Genomic DNA, 13405 nt, shown 5'->3' with positions numbered 1-13405 from the left:
CTGCGGGCATTTCAGCACTGCGCCAGGGCGGGAACCAGCGTCTGGCTTTGCCTGGAGAAACAGAAGGGCACAGTTGGATGAAGTGTGCTGTGCGCCGTGGCGGGCAGGGTGGGGAAGGGTGCAGCCAGGGCCGAAGGCACAGTGTTGGGCACGCAGAAAAGGGCGACAGGCACATGATGGGACCACAGCATGTGCAGATGACAGCCGGGAGCACAGACAAAATGACGCTCTGAGGATGGCAGCCAGGGACACAGAGGAGGTGTCCTCTGGAGAAGGGGCTGGCAGCTCCCCCCAGCGTCACACCCACTCGTCAATGGCTGTGTGCTCACGGTGGTGTCCCACACCCTCCAGGGATCGTCAGCTGAGGAGTGACATGGCCAGGCCTGTGCAGCAGCGAGCTCACACTGGCATTAGAGTGAAAGACTATCCTAGAGACCGGAGACCAGGGCATCAGTGTGAGAGATCAGGGAAAAGACAGTCACAGTGGCCGAGACGTCACGCTGTACAAGCCAGACCGTGGCGCCGAGGGGCAGTGGGGGCCACCCAGACAGAGCACACTTAGACCATGAGAAAGGACAGCACGATTCGGTGACCATCACCAGGGGCCAGGCCACGGGAAGCGTGAGGACACCTGTGGTGTCACCCTGCGGGCAGCCCAGCTCCTGCGGTGCTTTCGGGTGGGAGGCCGCCCTCTGCCAGCGGGTGAGAGAGCATCCACCCCAGAAGCCACTGGAGGGCAGGAAGGAAAGGATTATGGCTCAAAGGAGTGACACAGTGATGGAGAAACAAGCTGCTGTTCTGTGTGTGGACGAGTGTGCCGGGGGCAGGAGGTGGCACTGACGATGTCACCAGGGAGAAAAAATTACCTTGAAGCCCATGGAGTGAAGAGTGTTCAAGACAGAGATGGGAAAGCCTGGGGGTGAGGAAGGCACAGATTGTGGTCAGTTGTTTAAGGACGGAAGAAGTTAGGAAAACACTGCCCCGGGTGATTTGCCTCCTACACAACAAAGGTTTCCTCCAAGGCTAGTGCAAGCTGGCAGGAAGCACGCATCTTCCCCAAGCCCAGCCACATCAGCGGCACAGGCCTGCACCTTTGCGCCGCTTCGGAAGAGCTTGCTCAGTCTGGCTGTGGCTTTAAAAGTGTGCTTGGCTAATTAAATAAAACCCCAGTCGAGGGATGAAAGAAAGTGCTTTGGAGCTCGTCCAGGGACCCATCGCATACAGGTGGGGAAGGAGGAGCCTGGGGAGGGAGGGAGGGCCCGGGGAGGCTGACACAGCACCCCCATCCGTGAAGAGCAGAAACCCAAAGACGTCTTTCCATGCACAGCCCAAGGATCTGTGATTTCGGGAGCGCAGAAGGAAAGGCGCAGGACAGGAGGGGAGAGGTGTGAACATCTATGGCAAGGCGAGTCCAGCTACTGTTAGCTGGGTGACAAGGAGCTGCTATGACAAGCCTGCGTGGAGATTTAGGCAGCATATGGTCACCGTTTCATTATGTGCAAGTGGCTTTCCGCTGCCAGCTCCGCCCGCAGCTCCTGGAGGCAAAGGCTGAACTGCAGGGTCTGGAAGGTGAGCCCATTTCCCAGACCCCCCAGCCCCCACAGTCGGGGACAGTCTCCCCACACCACAGCTCTAGGTCAGATACACATGGCTGGAACAACGTAGAAGGACAAAATGACGTAAGACAAGATGGTCTTCCACCACCTGCCACGCACCCAAGCAGGATATGCCAAAAGTGCCCCGTGGTCCAGCTCACAGGTCACGGTCAGAACCCACCCAGAGGACTGGCTGCGGGTGGGAGAGATGGTCCCCCGCCCGGCTGCCCCAGACCTCTGAGGTCAGCTTGTTTGGGTTCGAGAGAGCAGTCCTTGAAGTAAAGGCCATTGAGTGGGATCACAGCGGGTAGGGCCCGTGGCGGCCACTGCACAGGGCTGCTGTTGAGACGGCGGGAATGGTTTTTGAAATCAAGGTCTGCTGCTCTCTGGGGGAAGGCAGTGGAGCCTGGGGCTCCTGTGGGCGGGCATGGCTCCGCCTGGCTCTGGGGTCGTCCTGCTTCTGTTTCACCTGGAGGAAGAGTTTGCTGGGATTCCGGCTAAGGGCTGGGGCCTCCTTTTACTCTCCAAACCTTTTCTCAGTAAACAAAACTCAATGTGGGAACAGAATTCCTATCAGTTACAATACAAACTGATTAATGTCATAAAAACGCGACTGAAACCACCGGCCCGCACAAACAGTGCGGCTTATGTTGTCTGCCCCGCTCTCCAAAGGAAACCTTCCTTCAAGAGTTTGTGTATTGTTCACCCTTCTTCTTGGCACACACACACACAAAATCCAAAGTCTGTAATAGCGCAGGTCATTAAACGAAACAACTGCACTTGGGCCTTTTTCAAGGGAGTGATTCAGGCAGGCGCTCTCCTCACAGAATCAGTTTACAAAGCGTTATCAGAACTACCTCGGCCCAGAGGGGAGCAGGCCAGCCACGCAGCGTTTTCTGGGAAAACGGACTTTCTCGTGGCCACTAGGTGGAGCTAGGTGCTTACCAAAAAGGGCAGCTTGAGCTTTGGTGCCGCTGGGGACTTATGATATTAAAATATCATTTTTATATGCAACTACCCTTTACACATACAAATGAAATGGGAGGGAGCTATACGAAGCACCTGCAAGTTTCATACTGGGGGAAGCCCCCCATATGTGGTCAGGAAGGAATCCGTGTCTCACTTTAAGTGAAGAGAAGGGGAGGAAAGGAGGAGGTAGAGGAACCCTTCAGAACCTGAGGCGCCACGTGGTCCTGGTTCGCCTTAATCCATCTCCCAACCTGATCAGTCCTGGGAATGCGGAGACCAGCACCATTCACTGCACAACTTACTTCACCGCCTGCTGTGCTAGGTCACTGTGCCCATGGACCCACGTACCAAGAAGCAATGCTGACGCCCGCCCTGCCCAGCAGCTAGGGTTGCCAGGGGATGTGAAAGGATTCTGAAAAGATAATGCAATCTTCAGACGTTGTTAGGATTGTTTTGTTATTTATTATCAGAAAACAGACGTAAACTGAAGAGGGAGACATAAAGCATTGGCTGTGTGATAGCTCTTTTTCAAACTCATGTTTTCTGACACTTTTTAATACACATCCTCGTTGATAGAATTTCTTTTTCAGCCGGGCATGGTGGCTCATGCCTGTAATGCCAGCACTTTGGGAGGCCGAGGTGGGTGGATCACCTGAGGTCAGGAGTTTGAGACCAGCCTGACTAACATAGTGAAATCCTGTCTCTACTAAAAATGCAAAAAATTTAGCCAGGTGTGGTGACACATCCCTGTAATCCCAGCTACTCGGGAGGCTGAGGAGGGAGAATTGCTTGAACTCGCGAGGCAGAGGTTGCAGTGAGCTGACATCGCACCACTGCACTCCAGCCTGGGCGACAAGAATGAAACTCCTTCTAAAAAATAAAAAGAATTTCTTTCTCAGATAACTTTAGAAAGAAATCATGGCAGAGGGCGTAAGTTTGCACATGGTAATCAAGTATACAAGATAACCAGAGCTCAGAGCAGCCCCGTCCCAGCATCAGGGATAGTGAATTAGGGCCAGGGTCTGCCAGGCCACAGCGGAGTCACCTGTGAGGCTTCTCCCTGTAGGTGGGCAGAGGAAGAGCTAAAGGCCCCCAAACAGCTTCCAATTATAGGACTCTCTGGCTCAGTTTACAGCTAATCAATGATGAACTAGAAGAGGAAAACTAGTTGCTAATTTCCAAACAAACCACGAAAAAACATAAGGAATGAGAAGTTTATTAAAGCAGCATGCTTTTTAAAAAGAAGTTTAATTTTTCTAGTTATTCTTTTTTAATAGAGACTGGGTCTCATCATCTTGCCTAGCCTGGTCTCAAACTCCTGAGCTCAAGTGATCCTCCCACCTCTGCCTCCCAAAGTGCTGAGATTACAGGCATGAGCCACCGCGCCCAGCCAAAAAGTGTAATTTTAAAGGAATCAGGTCACAGGGTTCAGGCAGCAGCATGGAGCTCTGGGATCTTGCAGAGCTAACGTGAACTTTCAAAAGAAACCATTTCTGTGCATATGTGTAGCATTTGCCAAAGATTGTTTTGACCTATAGTATATGAATAAGTGTTTTGTTCTCAACTTTTTTAATTAAAAAAAAAAAGAAAAAAAAAAAAAGGGCCGGGCGCGGTGGCTCAAGCCTGTAATCCCAGCACTTTGGGAGGCCGAGACGGGCGGATCACAAGGTCAGGAGATCAAGACCATCTTGGCTAACCTGGTGAAACCCCGTCTCTACTAAAAAATACACAAAACTAGCCGGGCGAGGTGGCGGGCGCCTGTAGTCCCAGCTACTCGGGAGGCTGAGGCAGGAGAATGGCGTAAACCCGGGAGGCGGAGCTTGCAGTGAGCTGAGATCCGGCCACTGCACTCCAGCCTGGGCGGCAGAGCGAGACTCCGTCTCAAAAAAAAAAAAAAAAAAAGTGTTTCCTATTCAAATAAGCCCAGAAAATACTGGATTAAAAATAAAGTGTCCTAATGAGGGCTTTGAACCTCCAGAAAGGAGCACTCTAATATGAACATGCAATGTTCCAAGAGCACATTCAGTCATAAAACCCTTATTTCCTGAAACACCAATTTGCATTTCTGAGAACGAGTATTTTGTGCCATATTTTTTGAAGAACACTATCCCAATTCAATGGGAAGTGCAGGCCAGTGCTGACGGGTAGTCATTTTGTGGCACCAATGACTTCCTGGCATTTGGGTAAAAACAGTCGGGAGAGGCTGGGCGCAGTGGCTCACGCCTGTAATCCCAGCACTTTGGGAGGCTGAGGCGAGTGGCTTACTTGAGGTCGGGAGTTCGAAACCAGCCTGGCCAACATGGTGAAACCCTGTCTATACCAAAAGTACAAAAATTAGCTGGGCATGGTGGTGCGCACCCGTAATCCCAGCTAGTCGGGAGGCTGAGGCAGGAGAATCGCTTGAACCCGGGAGGTGGAGGTTGCAGTGAGCCAGGATCATGCCACTGCGCTCCTGCCTAGGTGACAGAGCGAGATTTCGTCTAAAACAGACAGACAAACAAACAAACCAGCCAGCAGAGTTTGGTTGAAACAGTAGCAACAAGCCAACAAGTCAAAGACATGGTGGAGAGGAGATTCCATCAAAAATCTACCATCAGGAATGCAAAGACTGCAAATTTGTCATTAAACCTTTTCGGTGACCTAGCTAGGCCTCTGTGCTAGGGCTTAGCAATCAGTGTGGGAATCTCAGTCTATAGAACAGGTTTCTGAAAAGTCATATACAAATGAAGCATTATAAGCAAATAAGTCTGAGACACAAGAGAAGCAACTCTATTTAAAATAGCTGCAGCATCACAATGGAACTCTTTGTGGTGTGATTACACCCCTGGTGTGTGTTTGAGCAGCCAACATCTGTGCTTTGTTCTCCTTTGATCCTGACCACAAGCCTGGGAGAGGGAAGCCCCAGAAGTTCTGCACCTCAGAAACAGAGAATGGCTTACTGACCCCCCTGATTTTACAGATGAGGAAAGTGAAGCACAGAAAAGTCAAGTGAAGCCGGGCACGGTGGCTCGTGCCTGTAATCCCAATGCTTTCTGGGTTGTTTTGTTTTTTTTCTTTTCTTTTTTTTTTTTTTTTGAAACGGAGTCTCACTCTGTTGCCCAGACTGGAGTGCAGTGGTGCGATCCTGGCTAACTGCAGCCTCTGCCTCCTGGGTTCAAGCGATTCTACTGCCTCAGCCTCCAGAGTAGCTGGGATTACAGGTGCCCCCACCCCCCGCCACCACACCTGGCTAATTTTTGTATTTTTAGCAGAGATGGGGTTTCACCATGTTGGCCAGGCTAGTCTCGAACTCCTGACCGCAGGTGATCCGCCCACGTTGTCCTCCCAAAGTGATAGAATCATAGGCATGAACCACCATGCCCCAGCCCATAATCCCAGTGCTTTGGGAAGCTGAGGCAGATGGATCACTTGAGCCCAGAAGTTTGAGAGCAGCCTAAGCAACATAGCAAGACCCCATCTCTACAAAAAAAAATCAAGCAATTAGCTGGCCACACCTGTAGTCCCAGCTACTCGGGACACAGAGCCAGGAGGATTGCTTGAGCCCAGGAGATTGAGGCTGCAGTGAGCTATGATGGCACCACAACATTCCAGCCTGGATGACAAGTGACATCCTATCTCAAAGAAGACAGAGACAAGAGACAGCCTGTCTCTTGTCTCTAAAAAAAAAAAAAAAAAAGGCCAAGGGACTTTTTTCTTTAAATTAGAAAACAAAGTTCTCATATGCAGTGTTAAAGATTTTTGTTAAACCACTGTTAATTATTTATGTCAAAACTATTTGTAGCTTCAGAAAATGGGGAATGCTGAGTATTTTAAAAAGAGATGAGACAACAGCTACTGAAAAGTTGATTTATTATAAGTGTTGAAAATCAGTATAGAAAAATTGGCCAGGCGCGGTGGTTCATACCTGTAATCCCAGCTCTTTGGGAGGCCACGGAGGGTGGATCACTTGAGGTCAGGAGTTTGAGACCAGCCTGACCAGCATGGAGAAACCCCATCTCTACTAAAAGTACAAAATTACCTGGGCGTGGTAGTACATGTCTGTAATGCCAGCTACCTGGGAGACTGAGGTAGGAGAATCGCTTGAACCCAGGAGGCGGAGGTTGCGGTGGGCAGAGATTGTGCCATAGCATTCCAGCCTGGGCAACAAGAGTGAAACTCCATCTCAAAAACAAACAAACAAACAAACAAAATCAATGCATGTGTTACTACCCATTCTGAGGAGATGGAACATGAGAAAAGCTGAGACAGCATCGAAAGAATGCCAATGTCAATCCTTAAACAGACTAGTATCCAAACCACCCACTTACCTAGAAAAAGCAAATCTCATGAGTAGCTCACAGGTTTTTACCAGTACAGTGTTTACTGCTGTGTGGACTCAAGCAAATTCCTGTCGCCTCAGGGTCCCAGAGAACAGGACATGAGGCCCTGGGCCTGCAATGCCAGGGACCCCTTGGCACAGGTGCCCAGAGGCGGGTAGCATGAAGAGGCTGCCATGCTCCAGGCTGGGCAAACTGACCCACTTCTAGCCACAGCAGTCTAGCCCCAGAACTGAGTCCCGACCCAAAAGGAGTCACCCTGGCCTTCGGGGTCTGTTTTGCATGGGTGACTAGCCCACTGTGGCAACAGAGCCTGGGGCAGCCCCCTGAGCCCCACCTCCTGGTACTTACCCCTGTGTTTGTGCAATTTTCTCCCCTCTAGTGTGGGCGGGACCTGTGACTCACTTCTAACCAATGGAATACGGCCAGTGTGATGGATGGCACTCCATGTTAACTACATTATGTTACAATTTGCTGGCCATGAAGAAGCCAATTGCCATGTCATGAATGACCGGTGGGGAGGGCCACAGCGCAGGGAACCATGGGAGGCCCTAGGAACTGAGGGCAGCCTCCTCTAACAGCCAACAAAAAACTGAAACTCACTTTCTGTTTGTTTGTTTTTTAAGACAGTCTTGCTCTGTTGCTCAGGCTGGAGTACGGTGGCATGGTCTCAGCTCACTGCAACCTCCGTCTCCCGGGTTGAAGCGATTCTCCTGCGTCAGCCTCCTGAGTAGCTGGCGTCTGCCACCATGCCTGGCTAATTTTTTTGTACTTTTAGTAGAGACGGGGTTTCACCATGTTGGCCAGGCTGGTCTCAAACTCCTGACCTCATGATCCTCCCTTCTCGGCTGCCCAAAGTGCTGGGATTACAGGCATGAGCCACCACGCCCAGCCTAAAACTCACTTTTATAGTAGCTGCAAGGAATTGAATTCTGGGAGCTTGGAAGTGTGTCCTTCCCCTGCCGAGCCTCCAGAGGAGAAGAGCCCAGCTGACACCTTGGCTGCAGCCTTGTGAGACCTCACTTAAGCAGAGAACCCAGCCAAGCAGTACCCACACTCCTGACCCACAGAAACTGTAAGCTATAATAATAAATGTGTGTTTTCTGAGCCACTAAATTTGTTCAGCAAGAGGTAACTAATACATCGACCAAACAAGGGTGTCCAATGTCAGAGATGACACTTGACATGTACAGGGAATCAGTCAGCAGCCACAGCAGCAAAGCAGACGTGGCAAATGCAGGAGGAGGTGCTGAGTCGCAGAGGAGCTGCTGGCAGGGAGGGGAGCCCCGGGTGCCTGGCCCTGGGGGGGCAGGGGACAGCCTGTTCACCAGAGACCTGAAGCATCCTGCTCCACATTCCAGTTCTACACAGGGCTGGCTCTCACATGCACCCTCCCATGATTCACTCCTTCCTTCTCCAGAAACCTGCTCGTCTCTCTGCGGCCTCTGGGTCAGACGGTATACCAAGCCTTCCAATCACCTGCCAGGGAAACATGGAAGTCACTGGGTGACCAGGCGCGGCGGCTCACGCCTGTCATCCCAGCACCTTGGGAGGCTGAGGTGGGTGGATCACCCGAGGTCAGGAGTTTGAGACCAGCCCGGTCTCAAACATGGTGAAACCCCATCTCTACTGAAAATACAAAAATTAGCCAGGCATGGTGGCGGGCGCCTGTAACCCCAGCTACTTGGAAGGCTGAGGCAGGAGAATCACTTGAATACGGGAGGCGGATGTTGCGGTGAGCTGAGATGGGGCCATTGCACTCCAGCCTGGGCAACAAGAGCGAAACTCCATCTCAAAAAAAGAAGAGGTTGAGGCTGTAGTGAGCCAATATCGCACCACTGTACTCCAGCCTGGCGACAGAGTGAGACCCTGTCTCAATATACGTGTGTGTGTGTGTGTAGCTAGTGGAGATGAGTATCATCATGTACTGTTTTACTCAGCATCTACCATCGTTAAATCTTGTATATAAATGTATACACACACTCATTACATCTTTCCAAAGACAAAAAAAGTAAAATGCCATCATCCCCACGTACAAAAACCTATGAGAAAATGATGCTCAGAGAGACTGAGGAACTCATAAATGGGAATAGACTTCATTGCTAAGACTCAGGCCGCTCTATTTAAAGGCTCAGTTCTTTCCACAGGCTGCCCCCGACCCTGATACAAACAATCCTTACAACCTGGCCTGCCAGCTCTGAGTCTTCCCTTAAAGATGAAGTCTGCAGGTGGCAGCTCCCCAGACACAGCGGGCTGCTTCGCCGCTTCTATTTTGCTCACAGTCTCCTTCTGTCCTGAACAAACTTCTTTTCTTTGCCTTCCTCTCTACTTTCCCACCGTTCAAGACTCGTCTCGTCAGTTCCTCTAAGAAACCCTCCTTCCTTCCCTCTCTAGCCTGGGTTACTTATTCCTAACACAAATGCATGCTGCTAGCATAGAGTATTATTGTACACGATGACGGTTGTGCTAGCTAGTGCATTACTTCATGGTATTACTTTTATCAGCATACATGTCCATCTTCTCCAACAATGTGGAGACTCCTGAAGTCAGGGTTGTGTGTATTCCATTTCGTATCCCAGTGCTTAGCCCAAAGCATGAGACACAGTAGGATGTTGGTAGAAGGGATGCTCCTGCCCATGAAATGACCAGCAGCACTAGAAGTTTGGAAAGTAATTAAAGGCAAGGCTCATGTTTACTTATTCTTGAAGCCCTACTATCACCCACATTAGCAGTCACCTGGCACAGGAGTTTCCACAGATAACCACTGGACAAATATTCTTTGCATAACTGACTCTACAGATCTACCCAGGAGCTTGCTAGGCTCACCCACCTTCCAGGAAAGGAGAATCCACAAGCGTCTCTGACAGTCTCGTTCACCCTCTATGCATGCTTTCCTGTTGGCTGGATTGCCTGGTGGACACTGAGCAGCCTCTGGATACACACTCCGGTGCCCTGGGGAGCTTCTGCACACCTGATGAGGCAGAAGAATGACCCCTAGTGGTCCTCGCTGGCTTTGTTCGTCCATGAAGCACTGGAACCGGGAGGGGTGTTTTCAGAAAAGGTACAGTAATTCAAAGACAACTGTCTAGAAAGAGTGCTTATCAATACACAAGAATTCTGGCAATCGCAACAGAATAAATAGCTGTAGAACCACAGAGTAAATATTAAATATACCTCTTTATTACTGGTAATAAACCCATGTAATATAGCAGTCAATAAAATATATGTTATAAATCTTTTAAAGCCTATGCAATTTTCAACCTTAAAATGCTTTCAGAAGCTCTCATGAACATTCCAAATAATACAGACAACAGATACATCACACTGTACAGTTCTTCAAAGGCATATTTTTAAATAACTCATCTTAAAAAAAAAAAAACCTCTGCCCCCCCCACCACCTGCCCCAGCAAGAATTACTATGATTTTGCAGTAAGAGATTTTGGAAAAACAGTCTATTAAACCAGAGCTTCAGTTCTTCCAAAACCACACAAAGGATCTGTATCTACCAGCACACACTCTCTTTAAATGGAAAAGTTTACCTTATCCCATCAAACCAGTCCCCCCAAAGGCAGTTTGTTACCATGTATATTCAAAGTTGATCAAATCAGTTGTCATAGACTCATTTTCTGATTTGATTATTCTTGTTTTCTTTGGAGGAAGGAGGATAGCATTTTGTTTTTCTAATGAACAGGTAGAGTACAAAAAGTTTAATTTCTTTTGTTAAACAGAACTTCTCTAGGATTACTTTCTCCCTGATTTAGCTCTGAACTAAATTTCATAACTACCTTCGTGGTAACAATCAAAGTTCACCTCCTGTAGGTGCTTATAAACTGCTTGCTTATAAACCCAGGACCTCTGAAATATACTGACATATTCTCTTCACCGACCTAGGGCACTCCCTTCCGTTAACCACCCACTCAGCGCCACCTGGGCCAAGCTCCTCCACCGCAAGCTCAGGCTGAGTTTAAATCCTGGACCTAGCATCCGTGAAACCTTAGGAAAGCACTCTAAGCCTTTGATCACAGGCTGGCAGACCAAGCCCACCCTCTGAATTAGACACCCACAAAGCCAATATAATCAATATCGAAGGCAATGAAGTAATTATTTCATCCAGAAAGAATTCCTGTTTCAGGTTCACACAGGACGTTTCACACACTTAACACATCTTCCTTGCACACTTTATGTGTGCAGACACTCAGCTGGTTTCTCATAGCTAGACATGTACATTTCACACATATTCGAAGAAGGGACTTGGAAAGAAATTTCAACTTTTAAAGTTGCTTTCTAGTCACAGGTGAGTGGTCTCTTGCCTCTTTGAAATATAAAGTTTCTTCACAGCCCATACCATGGAAAGATTGCTAGAAGACTTTTATGCAAGACAGTCAGAATATGGAATGCAAGACTCCCTCTGTCACAGGTTTAGTCAACTTCTTGTGAAAGTACCTGTAGTTGCAGGAGTCAGGTGCGACAGGGATGGACACGTGGGGCAGACCCTAACCCTGCCAAAGAGAATGGTCAGATGGCAATCAGAGCACAGAGAGTGGAGGGAGACGACTGGGGGAGCCGAAGAAGGCACGCCAGGGGTTCTAGGAAAAGAGCAGGGACATCTGCAAAGAGTTCAACAGGGTGACCAGGAAGGATGACCAGGAGGGGTTCAGGCTGCTGTGCATGGTGTGGAGCTCGCGATCTGTGTGGAAGGAAGAGCACCTTTGCAGGGCGGTGGCCCTGAAAGGATGGGTAGAACTGTGTCAGAAATTGGAGGAGAGTAGGAGTCCCAGCAGAACGAACTGCATGAGAAAAGGCACAGAGCAATGAGGGGAATCAAAGGGGCTTTGCATAGCATCCATCTTTACAATCACCTGTGGGCCACTGTAACCACCTTCGTTCTACAGACGTGCCGGCTCACAAAGCCCACATGGGGCAGAGCTGAAATTCACAGAGCTGTGTGTGATTCCTCAGCCAGAGCAACCTCTCTGTGCCAAGCACAGGCACTGCTCAGGGAGAAGGAGTGCTGAACGGCATGGGCGCAGGTGGAGGGATGGCAGGCATCCCGATGGGGTGAGGTCCCCGGGTGCTTTGATGGAGCGCTCTAGAATCCCTATGGAGGAGGGGTTTGGAGAAACAACTGGGGCCGGGGGATGGAGGCGGCTTATCCAAAGCTGCATTTCCATAGCATTAGTGCGCCATGGCTCACTTAGGTGTGTGTTCATTTGAGGCAGTTCCATCGTTTGCTCTAACGCTGGCTGTATCAGTTGTACTTACTTCTGCAGGTGACGAGCAGGAGTGCAATCTGGGTAGTACTTAAGCCAGCTGCCAAGGCAGGGGTTCCTACAGTGGACAGAAACAGGGAGAGACCTGAGTGGGAAGACCACCACGACCACCAGACCACATCTCCAAAGCGTGTGAGGTCAGGAAAACAAGGAGGAAAGCAGAGGAGGCTGAAAAGTAGAAATGGAAAACTACATTCTGGGGGCTATCAGGGAGAAGGCATGCTGGCCAGCAAATATTTGGAAGAAAAACAGGGCAGAGAAGAACGTGACGGCGAGCTCACCGCCACCGGAGCCAAGGGTGGGGAACGGCAAGGCAGACGGCAAGTGTCTACTTTCAACTTAGCAGAAAACTTTCTCACTGAGAAAACAATCAGTCCTCCAATCTGGTTTTAGAGAAATAGAACCTGGCCAGACTTCCAAGATCACAGTGCTGTCTCTTATTTCACTCTGCCTCTTGGTACCAGTCCTCAAAAGAGAGCCCATGCTTTAGAGAGAAACCTGAAGCACTTCCTCAAGGCAACATGATTTTACATTTAAGCTAAGTCATTCCGTTTAGCCAACACCTAAGATCCTGTGATGAGTCCACATCAACAGAGGGCCCAGGGATACACAGTGAACAGTGCATGGTCTCTGTGCTCACGGGGCTTACGTGACAACAGGGACTGAAAGGAGCACGAAGCAGCAGAAGAAGCCGGGATGGGCTCATGAGGAGCGTCAGGGAAAGCCCTCGGCGCGTCCAGAAAGGCTGTAGAGCAGCTACACGGTACTTAAGACATTTTATTATTTGTATATTATACATCAATAAGCTTTATTCTTTTTTTTTTTTTCAAGTCTCGCTCTGTCATCCAGGCTAGAGTGCAGTGGCGCGATCTCAGCTCACTGCAACCTCTGCCTCTTGAGTTCAAGCGATTCTCCTGCCTCAGCCTCCCACGTAGCTGGGACTACAGGCGCACGCCACCACAGTGGGCAGTAAAGGAGTGAGACCCCGAGTAGGGAGAGAGGTGAAAGGAGAAGCAGGAGAAAGCTCAGGCACAGGAGAACTGGCAATGCTGTAAATATTGGAAACAGCCTCTGACTATGTAGGGGGAGGTCCCTGGAGTCTGCAGGCTGCCCCAGCCAGCCTGGCAGTAGTGGAAGCGGACCGCAATGGGGACTGATGTGTGTTTCTGGAACATGTAGCCCCTGCCCTGTGCCTGAGGTAAGGAATATGGCTTAGCAATGAAGACAAAAAGAAGAAAAGGATATTTTCCTATAC

The sequence above is a fragment of the Piliocolobus tephrosceles genome, chromosome 11 (genome assembly GCF_002776525.5).
Source record: "Piliocolobus tephrosceles isolate RC106 chromosome 11, ASM277652v3, whole genome shotgun sequence".
Taxonomy (NCBI): domain Eukaryota; kingdom Metazoa; phylum Chordata; class Mammalia; order Primates; family Cercopithecidae; genus Piliocolobus; species Piliocolobus tephrosceles.
The sequence above is the reverse complement of the archived record's forward strand: the minus strand, read 5'-3'. Positions refer to the sequence as shown.